Source organism: Melozone crissalis, unplaced genomic scaffold, assembly GCF_028551555.1.
Source record: "Melozone crissalis strain CALT ecotype California unplaced genomic scaffold, PUWL_Pcris_2 ptg000056l_1, whole genome shotgun sequence".
In the NCBI taxonomy this organism is placed as follows: Eukaryota; Metazoa; Chordata; class Aves; order Passeriformes; family Passerellidae; genus Melozone; species Melozone crissalis.
The window spans coordinates 5173668-5190370 of NW_026535834.1; the positions used below are offsets into that span (position 1 = coordinate 5173668).

The 16703-nt window shown below is 41.3% G+C and overlaps 1 protein-coding gene across 1 annotated transcript in view; it reads right to left on the minus strand.

Annotated features, from left to right (window-relative positions):
- Positions 1-16703, minus strand: part of MNAT1 (MNAT1 component of CDK activating kinase) — a 118903-nt gene that overhangs the window by 47298 nt on the left and 54902 nt on the right. The window lies entirely within an intron of this gene.

The following is a 16703-nucleotide window of genomic DNA, read 5'->3' on the forward strand; positions in this document are numbered from 1 at the left end:
TGTATACTGTGCATACACACAGCAGTTTGGATAAAATAAACACACCTCAGTAATTAGCTGATTGCAGTGCTCAAATAGTGCTGTTTTTAATGAGATGCTCTTTGTGTGCATGGAGGTTTCTGTTCTGTGTGTGTACACACAGATACACCCAAACACAAACAATCCAGGGCATGAGCTAAACAGTTTTAAACAAAGACTATCGCAGAATGTTTGCACAACCCTGTAATACCCCAATCATGTGCACATTTGCACATGGAAATTATTTAGAGGTATGTCAAACTAACAAATTTCTCTGCCATCAGAAAATTTTATCGTCCACTTACCTGGGGCTTAGACCCAGATTCAGCTTAGAGAACTACCCAGCTCCAAGCACACAAAGAGCCTCACAAAGCCAAAGGAGCAGCCACATTCCAGTTACTTTGCCTGGATTGTGGCCTGCAAGTCCAGTCCAACAAAGCCAAGCAAGCCTAAACCTGATGGGGTAAGCTGAGCCCATCCGCCGCGCTGCAATTACCTGTGGCAATAAACAGCACGCTCTAGGAAGCACAGGCTTGCACAAACAGGCCTCCAGAGGAACAACCAGCACCCTCACAGCTCCAGCCTCCACTCCCTGTCCTTGCATGGACTGTCCCAGCAGCTGGGCAGTGCAGCAGGTTGTACCCAGGTGGGTGACACCAATTGCAGGCCCACAGACCCACCAGGAAACACAAATGGGCCCTGGGGACTGAACTGCAAGGGGACAAAGTCACAGAGCTGAGAGTGAAGCCCAGAGGAATATCTGCTTGCTTGGTTCCAAAGCACATGCTGAAGGGTTTTCTGGGCCAAAGCCAGGGGCATCCATATCTTATGAGATCAAGCACCTCCGCCAGGTCTGTATCAAAAATTTATATGACTGTTTCAGTGATCCCATTAGCCCACAGGGGCAGACTTTAGCTCAATACTCAAGATACAGGCAGCCAGATGGATTTTACCAGGCTAATTCACATGCCTGAGGCATTTCCAAAGCAAAAAACCTACTGGTATAGGTGTGAGTTTTCTTACCAGTTTAAATGGATGCTTGACCATCATTTTCTAAATGAAGATCAGCATCAGAAGACTAATACAATATTATTAAGTTACAATTCTTATAATCTATCTGGCTCCCAAGTAGTATCTCAAGATTAGTTATTTATTATATAAATCACCCTAAGTTCATTATCTGGCCCCCAACCCCATGGGCTAAACAAGTTGAGAAAATAGTTCAACTATGGATTGTACGTAATGGGGTCCATTACTCACACCAAATAGATCAAACCTCTTTAGAAAGTTAACCTACAGAGAAAGTTTCCAAATTTCTCTAATCATGCATTTAAAACTTTAAAAGGAAGAGAGTAAGGTGTTGTAAATCATGCACATACACATATTTAGAAATCTGTATAATTTTAAAAAGTGGAGTAGAATTCTAAGGGACAGCTTACTGCAATCACCATTAAATTGTCCATAATCATGTTGGTGTCCTTTTAGAATAGTTCTTACCTTAGAATTTAACATTTCCCTTCTTAATTAAAACAAAAATGTAAAATGCACTACAGACAAACCATAATCCCTGTAAACTGACGTTCAGGGGCATCACTTTCTTCATGGGGTGCACCTCATCTTGTCAAAACAACACAAGAAAACTTGCTTTCCTTCCAAATGCACACCAGATTTCTCTAATCTGTGCATTTACCAAACTGCATGAACAGAGAACTGGTGGTTTGATGCAATCAGCAGAGTGCCATTTAAAGCACAGCACATCACAGCACCCTTAAGTCTTTTTGGAAATACCTCTGCTGCTCAGCAGCACCAGCTTTCCACCAGTTGCTGCTCCACATGCTATTGCCAATCAGCTGCACTTGCTGTAGTGCATTCCAAAGTTTACTAATTAATCTCTGCACTAAACCCCACTGATGGCTGGTTGCCATTTGAAATGATCATCATCTTTTATTTAAAGACATAGTGACCGTATGGCCAAACTCAGACCTTATTTGTAAGAAAGAGGTGAGCCCAATTTCAGGTAGTTAAATCCGGAGTGTTTTTTTTGTTTTTTTTAACCTGGACAGAGGCAATTATTAATGGTTTGAGGATGTTTACATTAGACACACTCAGTCATGTCAATGTTAATTGTCAGGAAATGGGCACACTCTTGCTTTCTGAGCTCAGAGCCACGTTCAGCAGAGGGTAGGAGAAGCAAACCACTGCAAAAGAGAGCGTTCACTTCTTGCAAAACAGCCTGCCTGCTTTGAAGCTGTGTGTTTTAAGGATTCCAGCTTATTGCTCCATTTGAGATGAGGTTTTCAGCAGTGATTTCAGGCAGCCCAACCTCTCACACCATTGTTCCAGGCTGCTCCCATTCAGCAGAGCGTTCTGGCTCCCTGACCTTCACAATGACCTCTACAAAAGCAGTTGTGCATTTCACTGTGGTGTAAATCCTCACAGACAAGTCGAACCTGTTCTTTTTGGCATCCAGCCCTTCAGATGAATACTCTGCAGAGATTTATTATGAAAGGGGAATGAAGGGGCATTATTGCACAACATTCATCCCTCACATACAGCTAAGTTCCATCTCTTACAACTTCTGAAGGCTTTTAAATAAACGGATCATTTTAATTACACAAATTAATTTTCTCTCTTGCTTCTCACCAGTTTTCTGCAATTAAAATTTGCTGTTGTTTACAAAAGGTAGATGTGCCCAGGAAAAAGCATGTGTATGAAGGTGTTTTACATTATTATTAATAAGTAATATTCATACTTCCTGTTACTATACACAAGGGATTAGTGTTTCCTAGCACACCATTCACTTACAACACTGAAGTATTATTCCACATTGTAGCAATACACATTGCCGTAAAAGGGTCCATTAATTTTTTTTTAATACCAATAAGTTGCTGCAGGATATTAGACTGTCTCCATAAGAAATATACTGCTATGGTAAAATGATGAATGATGAAGTTTGCAGATTTTTAATTAGATTTCAGGGCAGTAAGAATTTATAAAGTTCTTCTCCATGGCCTTAGCTTAATACTTTGTGTGACCCTATGAAAATAATTAGAAAGAGATTCAAGATTCCATTAATCAGAACATATAAAAACATGAAAGAATAGTGAAAGGGGTAGATTTTATAAACTCAGTCTGCCAAAGTGGTCAGAGAGAGCAGTAACCCCAACACTCACATCATCCACATTCCTTCAGGTTTTCCAATTGATCCTTCAGCAAAATATGTTCTGTTAGGGAAGGGAGAAACCATAACAAAAAACCACCCAACCTAAGTTGCATTGATATTTCAATCCAAAAGTCATGTTCCAACTAGCTGCAGTCACTTGGTATTAACCACAACTGAAGCATTTTGACTGAAGTTCACATTCCCTGATCCAAATCTCGGAGTTCCCCTCAAAAGCTCCCTCCCCCCACTGTCAGCTGTCATGGACAATTGACAATGCACACGCACATCCCTCCCAGGGCACAAAGACAGGGCTGCTGTGTGTGTCTCTCGCTGGCACCCACAGGCCATGACAGGTAGGGCTTCTCTCTCCCCTTCCTCAAAGTGCCAGCTGCCCATTCCTTCCCTTTCCAGCTTCCTTCTCTGCCAGCAAAACCACAGACAGCAAAATGCACAGCAGCAGAAACTTCCCTGTGCAAAAGACACAGGAAAACACAGTCTCCTTCCACCTTTCCAGGTCCAGACTGCACTTTCACAGCTCCAGAGCTGCAGGCAGGAGTTTCTCCAAACAGAACATGCAGCTGTGGTTTTTACTTCATTATGTCTAAATTCACTTCCCCCCATAGGTGCAACTCTGCCACCTCCACCACAGTCCACTCCTTCATTTCTGAGGCTACAGGTGAGAAGAGAAGGACTGAAAACAACAGAAGGTGATCCAGCATGGCCATAGAGTGCTGCCTTTAACAACATAGACAAATTATCTGCAGTTCTAAAGGAGCTTTCTTCCTACAGTAGAAATTTTACATTTTGAAAAGCTGCAGTTGCTACGTACTTTGTCTCTTCATAAATAAGCCAAATAAAAACTTAAGTGCAGCTACATTTATGATTTGGTCCTCATAACAAACAAAATTACGCTGATCCTTCCAATACTTTATTCAGGATTTTAAAAAAATCCAAAGATTTTTCAAGCAGATGATAGAGAGACAATGCCAAAGTTATACCTGGCACCTACAGCTCAAATTGGTTACAATTTAAAAGCAACATGCAGCTAAATGGGTACAACACTCCTCATGAATATTTATATTACTTTAAAGTGACACATCTGCTTAATTTTGTATTTCAAATACACTTAACTAACCAGACACAAAACAGGTTAAAAATTAGCAGAAAGCAAATGCTGCACACAACACTACCAATGAAACTGAACTGACAACATTAAGCTTTAATATAAATTGCACCTTAAGGATTGGAATGGGGGGCTTTTACCCCATATTCCAAAAGTGCCTGATATGTGATAAATTCTTGGCCTAACCCTAAGCTTCAGATTCTACCTAAACAGAAATTCAACGTGGCATCATCCCATCAAGTGGCAGATTAAGGGGCATAAGTGAAACTAAATGGGTAAAGTTAATAAAAGGATGAAATTCTCACTGCAATCCCCTCTGTGCTCTCTCATGAGCTCTCAAAACAAGAGCTCTTCTTCTCCCCCATAACAAAAGAAAATCCTAATCATGTTTTCTTGTAAACAACCAGAAAGAGGAATGTTAGGTATGCAGGCAAGGCCAAGACAGAGCCACCCCTTCAGAAAGACAGAAAATTCTTCAAATATTTACTGATTGATCATTCCAACTTGGCTTGTCTGAACCCAAAGGGTTTTCACAGGGAACCATTACAAACAGGATGTATGTGATTTTTTTGCTTTATGTAGCCCAGGTACCAAACACAGGTACCAAAGAGAGGCAGCCCCAGCCCTGGGGTGCCCAGGATGGTGAGGATCAGGTGCCCCATGCACCCCTTTAGCTCTGTCAGCACATCCCCAGAGCCCAGCGCAGCAGCTCCTGGGTGCTGGAGCACTGCCTCTGACTGCCTTGCAGAGGATCACATTTCTGTCATCTCTGTGCCTTGGAGAAGGCAGTGATGCTCTATTTATTTATGCCTCTCTTTCAAGAGATGAAACAGGAGAATGAGCCTCAGACCTAAATATATACATATATATATATATATATATATATATATATATATATATATATATATATATATGCTGCTTTCCTCCTGTGCACAGCCCTCACTTTTAACTTGTTCCTCCCTCCAAACCACTCACCTTTTCCAAGTCCTCCAATTCCACATGCACCACCTTTAAATGTAGCATCTGTGTCCTGCAGGATCTACCTCACTCACCCAGAATAAAACAAGAATCATTCTTCTCACACAAAACCACCATTTCATTTTCTACTAATCATGGCAAATGTTGCAAGTTCCACTCTCCTGGCCCCCATCCAGCTAATTTAGATAGATGGTTCCACATGTGCTCTCTGTCCTTCCATTTCCTGCCCATACCACGGCACACATTTGTCTCAGTGAGTCAAAGCAGCTTTCTCTGTAGCCACAATATTCTTGAGTACTTTATATTTTAAAAAAGAGGCCTGCATAAAACACAGCCTATTACCATGCTATTACTGACTTTGCAAGAGGCAGAGGGTTTTAGTGCATTGCCACACATTCTGCTGAACTGTAATGGGTCACAAGCTACACCTGAGCCTTGCATTTCCCCCAAATACAGAATTACCTGTGTAGCAACAGTGTTCAGGCAAAGCAAAACAATAAACTAAGCTAGTCATTTCTCTACTTCAGTATTACCCACGGTTTTTGCCCTTAAAGTAAAAGCCTTGACAAACCCACAATATTATGAGGAATGAGGATAAGCCAGACTTTCAAAGACCAAGGCACTTCTTCATGAAGAAGATAATTTGTTTCCTTACTAGCTAAAGCTGTTAATATTCCCTTCCAGAGACACCCTGACTGAAAATCACTCCATATACATGGCGACATGCACCTTTTGATGTCCAACACTGCCTCAAACAATATTCCTTTCTCTCACCCTCTGCACCTGAACAAACATTTTTAAGGAAAATTACTTTTGAAGTCTCCTTAGAAAACATTATCTCTTTGATCCAAATATCTTTCTTCAAGTACCCTTGCACAATACAGATGCACTTGGATGGTAATGATCACTATTGAAAACTAGAGTCCCCAAGAGCTTTGAAATACATCTCAATTTTTAAATTAATTTTTGATTTATAAATATGCCCTTTGAAAGCTCAAAATTTGACTTCTCTGAGACCCTGGAGAGAACTTTGCTTTTATTTATTTGCTGTGTGCACTTATGCAGAAGCTAAGGTACAGAAAAGGTGGTACATGCACAGAATGCAGCACAGCTCCAACCAACACACTGACAATATTTTCTTTGTAAGAAATCAATATATTAGTAATTAATTTATCAGTAAGGCTGGTGTACTTTGGACAAAACTGAAGATGCTGCAGGAAACAAGTTCTGCCTGTTCACCCCTGCCTACAGCCAGAACCCTGCTTAGCACGTGTGTGGGTGTGGGTGTCACACTGGAAGCCACACAAGAGCACACACAGCAGCCTGGCTGACCTCGGAGAACAGGATTCTCACACAGGAACTGATGGTGATGGATGGGTACCACAATCCCCAGGTCCCCAAATCCTTCTGTCTCATCTAATTCCCTAATTCTTGTGCAGAAACCACTCAGCCCTTGTCTAGAAACTCCCATCCCACTCACAGCCACATTTCTGCGACCTCTGCCTCAAATTCTCCCCCTCAGTGATGGTGACATGGCCCCCCCATGTTCTCCCCAGTTTGTCTCCGCTGTTGCCCTGTGCTCCCCATCCCAGCAGCCCTGATTCCACTGCTGCTGTCAGCACTTGCTCCTGATTTCACTGCCATATTCCCTCCAGGAACTGCCTCCCACTATGGCCATGCCTCATCCTCCTCTTGGCCCTCCCTGTATGACCAAGTCTGGCGAGAATTTCAGAAAAGCTGTGCTTACCCAAAATTTGTCTGAAAGTAGCCATGAGAAGAGGGAAGGAAGAAAATTTAGGCACATGGGAAATCTTTTAACTGTGCTGTGAGATCCACACACTCCACATGGACAAATGGATTCTGGTTCATGGAGAAATGCAATAACCAGGAGTGGAACCGGGCTGGGAGGTAAGGCTGCACACATGTGCCTTAACAGGCGAGTCTGTCAGAGCAGGACAAACAGACATGGCCCAGCTGAGTGCTGACTCAGAGGAATCTGCAAAGCCACCAGCCCTGCTCTCCACTCCAGGTCACCAGGGCTCTGCAAAGCCACCAGCCCTGCTCTCACTCAGGGCTCTGCAAAGCCACCAGCCCTGCTCTCACTCAGGGCTCTGCAAAGCCACCAGCCCTGCTCCCCACTCAGGTCACCAGGGCTCCTCCAGGTACACAACAGAGAAGATGAAGGAATGCCAGAACTGCTTTGATCAGCAGCAACAGAAGAAAGGATTAGAAGCAAACGTGATCTTCTCACAAATGCAGACAAGTGCTAAGAAAAAAAAGATCATGGCAGGAAGGTCACATTTACTTCTGTGCACATTTACAAACGTACTACAGCTTCCCTAAATGGCTTCAAACACTTCAGTGATCTTACTACAGTTCTTTAAATGTTCTTGCTGCTCTCTTTAAAAGAATTTCCCTCTTTAAAAGTCCTCAGCTGAATGTCTTTGCACATCCAGTCTGTAAGAGTAGAGACAGTCTACCAACCATCTCCAGAAGAAATCAATGGTTTTTTATTGTTAAATTACAATTAAGGTGCCTGAACTATTTTTAAGACCTAAATTCTAAAACATTTAGTTCTGTAAAGTCCTCTTTACATAGTCATCCTCAAGGATGAGGATGTAAAGCATCTCCTAAGAGCTCCTACAAGCCCCTACAAAGAGGTAGAGAACTTTGGGCATGTATCTAGGTAGAAAATGAGCTTGTGTCAAGTCAAGGACACACACTTACTGGATTTCCCCTAAAATGTAAAAGCAAGGGCAGTAAGTGCTACCAGAGGCCAGGATTGCAGAGCCCCCATCTCAGGAGGTCTCTCAGAACAGGTTGGGACAGGTCCTGCCATGAAGTGCCCCTGGCCCTGCCTCACGGCAAGGGGAAGGACCCCATGACCCTCCAGACCAGCACTATGATTATACAATTTCACAAGTACCTGCTGCAATTCTGCCACCACAGCTTCTCTTTTATTCATTTTTCTTCCCTGATTTAAAATTCCATCCTCACAGATGGACTTTTTTCACTCCCATTTTTTATCATCTCTATAAAACATAAAGCTTATACTTGCAATTTTGAACAAGCTATTTCTTTCTGTTTCACTCCAGCACTACTTTCTCATGGGTTTACTTTTAAGCAGTGCATCAAACAGCACTGTTTAACAACTTTTTGCATTAAAAGTGTGGTTCAATAACTTGGCAATATTCCTTTAGCACAAACTCCAATATTTAATGTTTATGATGTTTGCAACTCTTGGCCAAAGTATAGCATCAAAAGAGCATGCACTGAATTGTATCTTGTTAAAAAGAACAGCAGCACTGAAAAAAGTTATATTGGAACAATCTATAAATGTGTTTACATTATATGAATGATTTGCTGTTCCTTCACAAGGCATGTAGGAAGTCAGCACTTCTCAAATGTGTAAAGTATTTCCATGTGCTTAAAGCACGATCTTTCCAAAACAAACAATGATTGAGAAAATTTTTATTATTCTTTATTTCCCTGCCAGCTGTTTTTTTGGGCTCTCCTCTCAGCCACCTTCTTTCTTTCAGTCAGGTCCCTCCTTATTGCTCACAGTAACACCTACTCAAGCAAAGGTACATTCAGAACTGTAAGAGCCAGAAACAGGAGGATCTCAGGCTGATTTAAATGGCATTTTCCTGAGATTACTCTACAACGTGTCTTTGTGCTATCTTAGCTGGTGGCAGGTCTGGCTGCTGCTTGGGATGGAATCTGGGCATCCTACATGAGGGCCTTCAGCCCATTCCTGCTGTTCTGTCCCTGTGCCTGCTCCCAAACAGGCAAGGAAGCAAATGACAACTTGGCTGAACTCCCCCAGCAGCCTCCCTTCTCCCTGTGAGCCTTTCCATGGCACCAGAACATGCTGCATGTCACAGAAATATCCTCTGAAAAACGATGGGGAAGAGTCAGGCATGCAAGTAAGCTCTTGGGCAGCTCCAAAAATCAAACAGGACACTAAAAATCACAAACAACAAAACAAAATGAAAACCAAAATCAACTCAAAACAAAAAAAAACCCCAACAAAGGAACAACCCACGAAAAAAAAAAAAAATTTAAAAACCCCTAACCCTTCATTCCAAAAAGTGACAGCTAAAGCACCGATCTGCTCCACTGCTGGCCACAGACACTTTAGCTCACAAGCACATTGGTCATGCCATTCAGTCCTGTTCCATTAACACTGCTGGCATAATTTCATTTACTAAATTCCAGTCATTACAGCTGTGCAAACTTATGGGTCTAATTTGTATTTATACTAATATGTGTACATAAACATGTGCTGCTTCAGCCATGTAAAGGAGCCTTAAAGCAAATGAACAAATATTATTTTAACAGAGCAGAATCAGAGAGCCCAACCATAAAAAAGAATCAAGTCAAGCAGTTCTGATTATGTCTGTCCACCAAACAGCTTAATTTCAACTACAGCATATTTCCTAAGGCATTCCAAACTAAAATCCTGCAGAGAGCTATGGGGAGACACAGCACTGCATTTTCAAAAGACAGTCTCCCTTTCCAAGGCCATTGCTGTGTAAATGAAAGGAGGAGAAATAACAAATACTGTCATTTACTTTGCCTTCTTTCCTCCAGAAACAGTTTCTTACCAACATAAAGAACAAAATTCATTTAGTCAACATCATGTGCTGAATGTTTATGCACTTTGATATAACAGTAATTACTTAGTAAGGCCAGAACCCAATTAATGTTTCAGACTTCAGTCCATGGGCTGGAGTGCACAGGAAGCATTCTGATGATAGATCACTTAAATAAAGTTTATTTGGCATACACTTCAAAACCAGAGTTCAGAAACTCAAAGCACAGTTCAGCATGTATGTGCTTGACTCTTAACAAAACATCTTTATTTAAACAGAGGGTTAGAGATTTAGTATGACAAATGTATTTACTACTACTAATCATTTTCCATCAAGCTACTCGGAAGTTGCAGTCATATTGTGTTTATAAACTTAGGAGATTTAAGGAAGCAGTAGGTGGGTCACAGGACTGTGGATTACTTTTTAAATCCAGCATGTTAATCCTAACTTGAGTTAGAGCTTCCAGCATATTTGGTGTCTCTCAGTTTATATATTTGAATTTTATATCCATATATTGTGAGAAATGGTAGAGATCCAGCAGCCATGATTTCTTTTTCCTCTCTTCAGAAATAGTGATATAAATATTCAGAAATCCTCGTTGGCAAATCAATGCTCATTGTTAAAAACAAGACACTGTTACTGCTGACAAAAATTCAATGCTAAAGCAATATGCAATCTACACTGACAGGAATCAGGAAATGGTGCTCAGCAGCTGCACAACCCCACCTGTCCCAGGGCTGCCTGCACCCCTGTGAGTCTCTGCTCCAGGGAAGCTGCTTGGCAGGAATGCTGCTTCCCTGAAAACCTCCATCAGAGATCCTCTGGAAAATGCTGTGACTCCCCTGACTGGGGCCTTTGGAAATGGGAAAGGGATTCTGCTTCCTGATACCAAGCCCAGAGTGTCTGAGCTGGGACACAGCTACAGACACAGAATGCTCAGTGCCACTGGAAATTTTACCTTTACATGCACATTCTCTAAACAATTATGCCTATTCCAAAAGTATCTATATGCCTAAACCCACTAGTTACTCTTGAAAATAAGTGCTGTAATTTTGCTGTGATTCTAAACTACCAAGAGTTGCAAAGAGGGAGATATTCCACCCAGCTGCAAAAGAGAAATGTGCCTGGTATGAGCCAAACAAAGATTAAAAACAAAATATGAATTAAACTCAAACTGGCACTCATCTCAAAGAAATCAATTCCATCTGAACAGTTCCAGTCTGAAGATACACCAGCTGAGCTAACAGTGAAGGAAGCCTTGATTGCTTTATTTTTTAACTTCAGGCAAAAACTAAAAGCACCCAAAAAACCCCACACACACTAAAACACACTGCACCAAAACCAACAAACCAACCAAGCAAACCAGAGCAGTAAGAATTGGCAAAGCAAAACCCCCTCAGGAGCTGCAGAATAGCTGTAGCCTAAACCACAGTGTGACATGCACCTCACTTACCTCAGAGTACCTGGCCTATGTCTGAGCAACTTTGAAGGAGCACAATTGATTAAAAAGAGTATTTTGACAGATTTTTTTTGAGTTTGGAACAGGATTTTGGATAATTGCTCCACGAGCTATAAAAGAAACAGACTGAAAAACAGGAGCAGTTGTTTGCACAGGAAGCAATATTGCAGGAAAAGGCAATAATAAAGAACAGTTAATTTGACCTGAGCTGATGAGGTCAATGTTTTAAAAGAAACAACTCCGCATAACGTAAAATAAGAAGGTTATTTCCCATCAGAATAATATTGCAAGTGTAAGACTGCACAAAATCTCTTCCCTAACACTTGTTATGTGCAGCTTAGTGGTAACACACATTCCTGAGGTGTCCTAGACATCCTGTGTCTGACACAAATCCATTCCTCTGAAATATTGGTTCTACAACTGCTCCCTCCTGCAACCTCTGGCTGCTCCGGGCTGCTCTCCCCAGCATCCAGCTACAAATAACCTGAAACTGCAAGAACTGGAACAAATCTGGGCAATATTCAGAGCCACAAAGTTATATTTAACACTGCTGCTGTGATTTGGACGGGGAAGCAGAAGCTGGAGCAGATATTTCACTGTTAATTCGCTGCCATTCAGGGGTGCTGTTGACAGGAGATGGAGCCCGGCTCAGCGGAAGAGCCAGGGCTGAGGAATTCAGCAGGGCTGGATCCTGTTCCTCCTTCCTGCACTGCTCTGCTGGCTAATCCTGGGTGAGAACATCCCCTCCGGGCATCTGCTTCCCCTCCCCTCCCTCCCTGACACATCTATTTCAACTGCAAATTCACTGGGCTGGGGACCATCCTGGTCATGGTAAAGCACTCTGCACTAATAGTTCTATTAATAAATATTCCCACTGCTATTAAGTAATAAAATAAAAATGATGGTAAGAATTGGAAGGTCAATGATGCATTACATTAATTCTGAGGTATTTGGGTATAAAATGCAAGAAATACACCTATGTTGTTTTCCAGCATTTTCGGGCAATCCAATTAGAGGTAATTGAGTTTTTAACTACATGATCACTCCAAGAATACCATCACTAGAGGCTAAGTGTCCTGGGAAGCTGGGGAAAGTCCAGGACAGTCCTTCCAGTTCTGTAATGTTTCTCTTCTTGAAAATGGGAAAAAAAAAAAAAAAAACATTAGAGAACTGGAAGGAAAAGAAAAGGGACAGACACAGAGCCTGAAATGTGCTGGAGATGGCATCAGCTGAGCCAGTCTAAGGCACTCAGATTTTCTACAAACATGGAAACAGCTGGGCCATGGACTCAAAGGTTCTGTGCTCCCAGTTCAACAAGCTGAGGAGGAATTAAATACATCCACACTTCTATGCATTTTTAACCACAATGCTGAGGTAAATCACAGACCTAGAAAAGCCTTCTACAGTACTGTAAACACTAGAGACATAAGAAGGAAACTAAATTCATGTAAAACAATTCATTCCTGTTGCATTTGCAAACTGCCATTTGTCTGCAATACATGAGAGCATCTCTTTTACACCTTAAAAATGAGCTCCACATTAAAGCTACCTGACAACCAGAAATGGTCATTACATTCACCAAGAAACAGAATGGTTCTCTTGCCAGACCTTGTTTTGCACCTCCTGACAAGCCCTAGAAATGCTGGAAACATCATTCATTTCAGACAACTGTGCTCTTTTTGACATCTGCTAAAGTCTGAAGTACCACAATTGACAGGAAATCTCATTTTTAGCAATATTGCAGCAATTAAGATTGCTACAGTTTCTTTTGTAGCTTTACCCTGATTTGAGATTTGATTTAATAAGATTGTTTTAAAATATTCAGATGTGCTGAAAGTATATTTCTTAATATGATGAACATGATAAGGAAAAAAGCCTGGCAGCACTGTCTCCCCCGACTCAAAGAGGTAAATTGAAATGGATTTGGAATGTAAACTTTGTGCACAGAGGCTAGAACTTACTGGAAAAGTTAAAGAGCAGACTACAGAGGAAAAACTGTTTCCACTTGAAAGAAAAAGAAAAAAAAGGAATTTCACAGAAGGAAAAGTGAAGGAGACCCTGTCCCCATGAGCTATTTGTCTGTCTCATGCTATAGGGGATGCTCTTGCTTAGCTTACAAGAGAAAGACATCCCCTCCTCCCCCTGCAAGCCGAGGAACTCCCAGCACTAAAATGACACTTTAAATGAGCCAACTTCCCTGAGCACTGCCCAGGAGACTAGAATGGACATGCTCCTACCTCAGACACCAAGAAACATGTCTGATTAGCAGTCAGGCAGAAGAACAGCTCTGACCAGGGAAAAACACTCCTGTTCAAGCTGAAAAAAGCCCCAGTGGATTGCCACAAGTGGCATATTTCCACAGCCTTTGTGTAAACACCAGCTCTGGATCAGCCAGCAGCTCAGCTAGCTCTATCTGGCTTCCCTTCTTTTGAAACAAAATAGAGGAAAACACCCATCAGAAAAGGTCAGTGGCCAAACTATTAGGAAAAAATAAAAGCCCAGGGAAGGGCATACATAGTGATTCATTAAATGTGCACTGCTAAGCCTCTGACAGTGGGCACAGTCCAGACTTTTCACACAAATGTCCTGAATTTGCAGAACTCTTGCGCCAGAGCATTAATTAAAATTGCATTTCTTAAGAAATTCTCAGTGCTCCCCTCCAGCTGCCCCACCAACAGGAGTGGTGTGAACCCCGTGGTTTAGAGGGGAACAAAGCCAAAGCAGCCACAAAGAGCACAAGAAAAGTTCCACCCACTCCACGTGGGTGAACCTACGCAAAAGGAGCGCACTGAGCATCTCAAGTTCTCAGGGAAACACTCAGCCTGGCAAACAAGCGTGTCCCAAGGCGGGAATTCACCTGATGCTGTCACAGAACCCACCCTCCTGGATCATGTGCAGCGAGCAGAACTGCTTCTCACAAACCTAACCCTGCTCCAAGGCCAGCAAACTTGCATTGGATAACGACAGCAACTCTCCAAGATGCACCCCAATCCTAATCTGACAACATCAAGAATTTGAGATTTTGTGGCATGCCAGAGCCAGTTTTAACAGTGAGGCCAATTAACCAGCAGAACATTGTGTGAACTTTTGGTCTTATTCCTTCCTTCAGTTCCTATTTAGATGGTATTTGTTTAACTACATTTAATGCTGTACTGCTCAGAGCTGGCATGTTCTGTGCTAAGGAGGTACTCACTGTAAATTGAGTCATCCCTGAACCATCTCCTCAACCAGAGGCAGAATGCAGCACACAGAGCAGATTTTCTACCTTTGAACGGACTTTTGTGGCTCCCCTTCACGTTCTTTCTGATTTTTGCACTCAAAATGCAGCCAGCAGAACTCTGCAGTCCACAACTCTCCCCAACATTGCATTCAGGAGAAGTCCTTTCCTATTTATTGCTGGAATATTCACATACCCAAGGCCCCCCACACACTGTGGCTGAGGGTCAAACTGGTTTACTTGCTTAGCTAAACATCCAAATCCTCTTCCCAGAGCCTGACCAGCCTGGGGATTTATTTACTCTCCTATTTCTCATTTTGCATTTAGCCTTATTAAAACACATCTCATTCAAATGAGGCCAGTTTGTCAAAGCAACCCTGTAAATGCCAATTTGCACATATCCACAGAAATTCAACATCTGCTTCCAAGCACTGAGCTGCCTCCTAGCAGAACACCCACAGAAACATTCCCAGGCTGTGGAACCAACTTCTTCAAAAATTACAAAGTTAGACACTTCATTCATTTATTGTTCAGAGTATCAATATTGTTATTATTGTGTAATAGAATTTCTATTTTTTTAAGTCATGTAATAAATAAATCAAGCACCTGTAAAGAAAATAAGGAAACATTCATCTTTCTAAGCAAAACCTGTAATTTTGTTGGTTTTGATGCAATCCATTTCCCATAAATAGTAGTCACCAACTTCAAATGCTTCTATCCTTAACCTTACTATTAAAAAACATTAATGGAAATAAGTACAATTAAATTGTTCTTTTTCAATTAAGGACTGAGATCAATCAGGGTGAGGAAATTTTTGTTTCCTGAGATTGAACAAATTAAGTTATTTAGCTATTCACATTTTCTGAACAGTAATGAATTAGCAATTAGTTATCTGGCATATCCCCTATTATTCCAGACATTAGGATTTAAATGTCCTGCTGCTGGAAATCTCTTCATCCAAGTCTTTCATCATTCCTGGATGAAATTTACTTAGGGCTGCAGATCTCAAATGTCCACTACCACATACTGCATTCAATATTAATTTACCACATACTGCATTTAATATTAATTTTTAAACAAATTAGAAAATACTTCCACTGTCCTCATCACATACATCAGCTGATCTTCCTTTGCACACAGAAAAGACACAGCTTTAGGAAATTCTGGCAATATTTTTTAACAGCAAGAAAAAGTACAGCCATGCAGACAGTATTTTTTAAACAGAACAAGAGGCATTTTCTGTCTACTGGCTTTTCTACACAGACAGAAAATCTCTCACAAAGCATATCAATCTCCCCTAGACTGTTAGATTTTAAAAGAACTAGGAAGAATATCAATTTACACCACGGGAAAACAAGAAAACAATCCACACAGCCTTGCAAAAACTGGCACTGCTTTTGGAAAAATAAGCTGCAAATGCTTCCACACTGTGAACACCTTAACAGATAATGAACACAGCACAAATATTCAGGGCAAAAATAAATTGATTACTGATAGGAAACTCGCTTGATGCACAGATTTTTGCTTTGCTGACTTCTTGGTTTCTTGAGTAGAGAGTGTTGGCTATTTTCAAGACATTCAGTTTGCCATTATCAATTCTAAAACACAAAGTCTAAAAAAAGTAGATTTTAAAAAAGTCTAAAAAGAGATTTAAAACAATACAAAGCAGAAAACCAGCAAGGTGCAGAAAAGATCAGTCACTGGTGCTCCCACCCCCAGTTTTACATTTATGCACACAGGCTGGTGTGTGCTTGTGCCATGTCATGATACACAACAGGAATGCTCAGAGATCTTCAGCTGCCACCCTAAGGTGACATTTGCAAAAATATTTGTTGCTTCCTAAGGCCAAATAAAAATGAAAATCGAGTCCTTAACCTTGGCACCATTTTCTAGACTGTCAGTCTCATACAGATTACTCCAGTGCTCAAAATAAAATCTGAAGAAAATGCAGATGATTCTTGAACTTCAAAAATTTCAACTTCCAGAATTGGTACACAAACAAGAAAGATAATTCAAGGACACCAGAACTTCACAGGGAGAGAGGTATAGCTTGTTTTTTGACAACTACACAATGAAAGTGTTCCATATATTTGTGATGACCCTGCTGGGTGGGTCATCACAATATCCCAACTAACACAATGATGAAATTC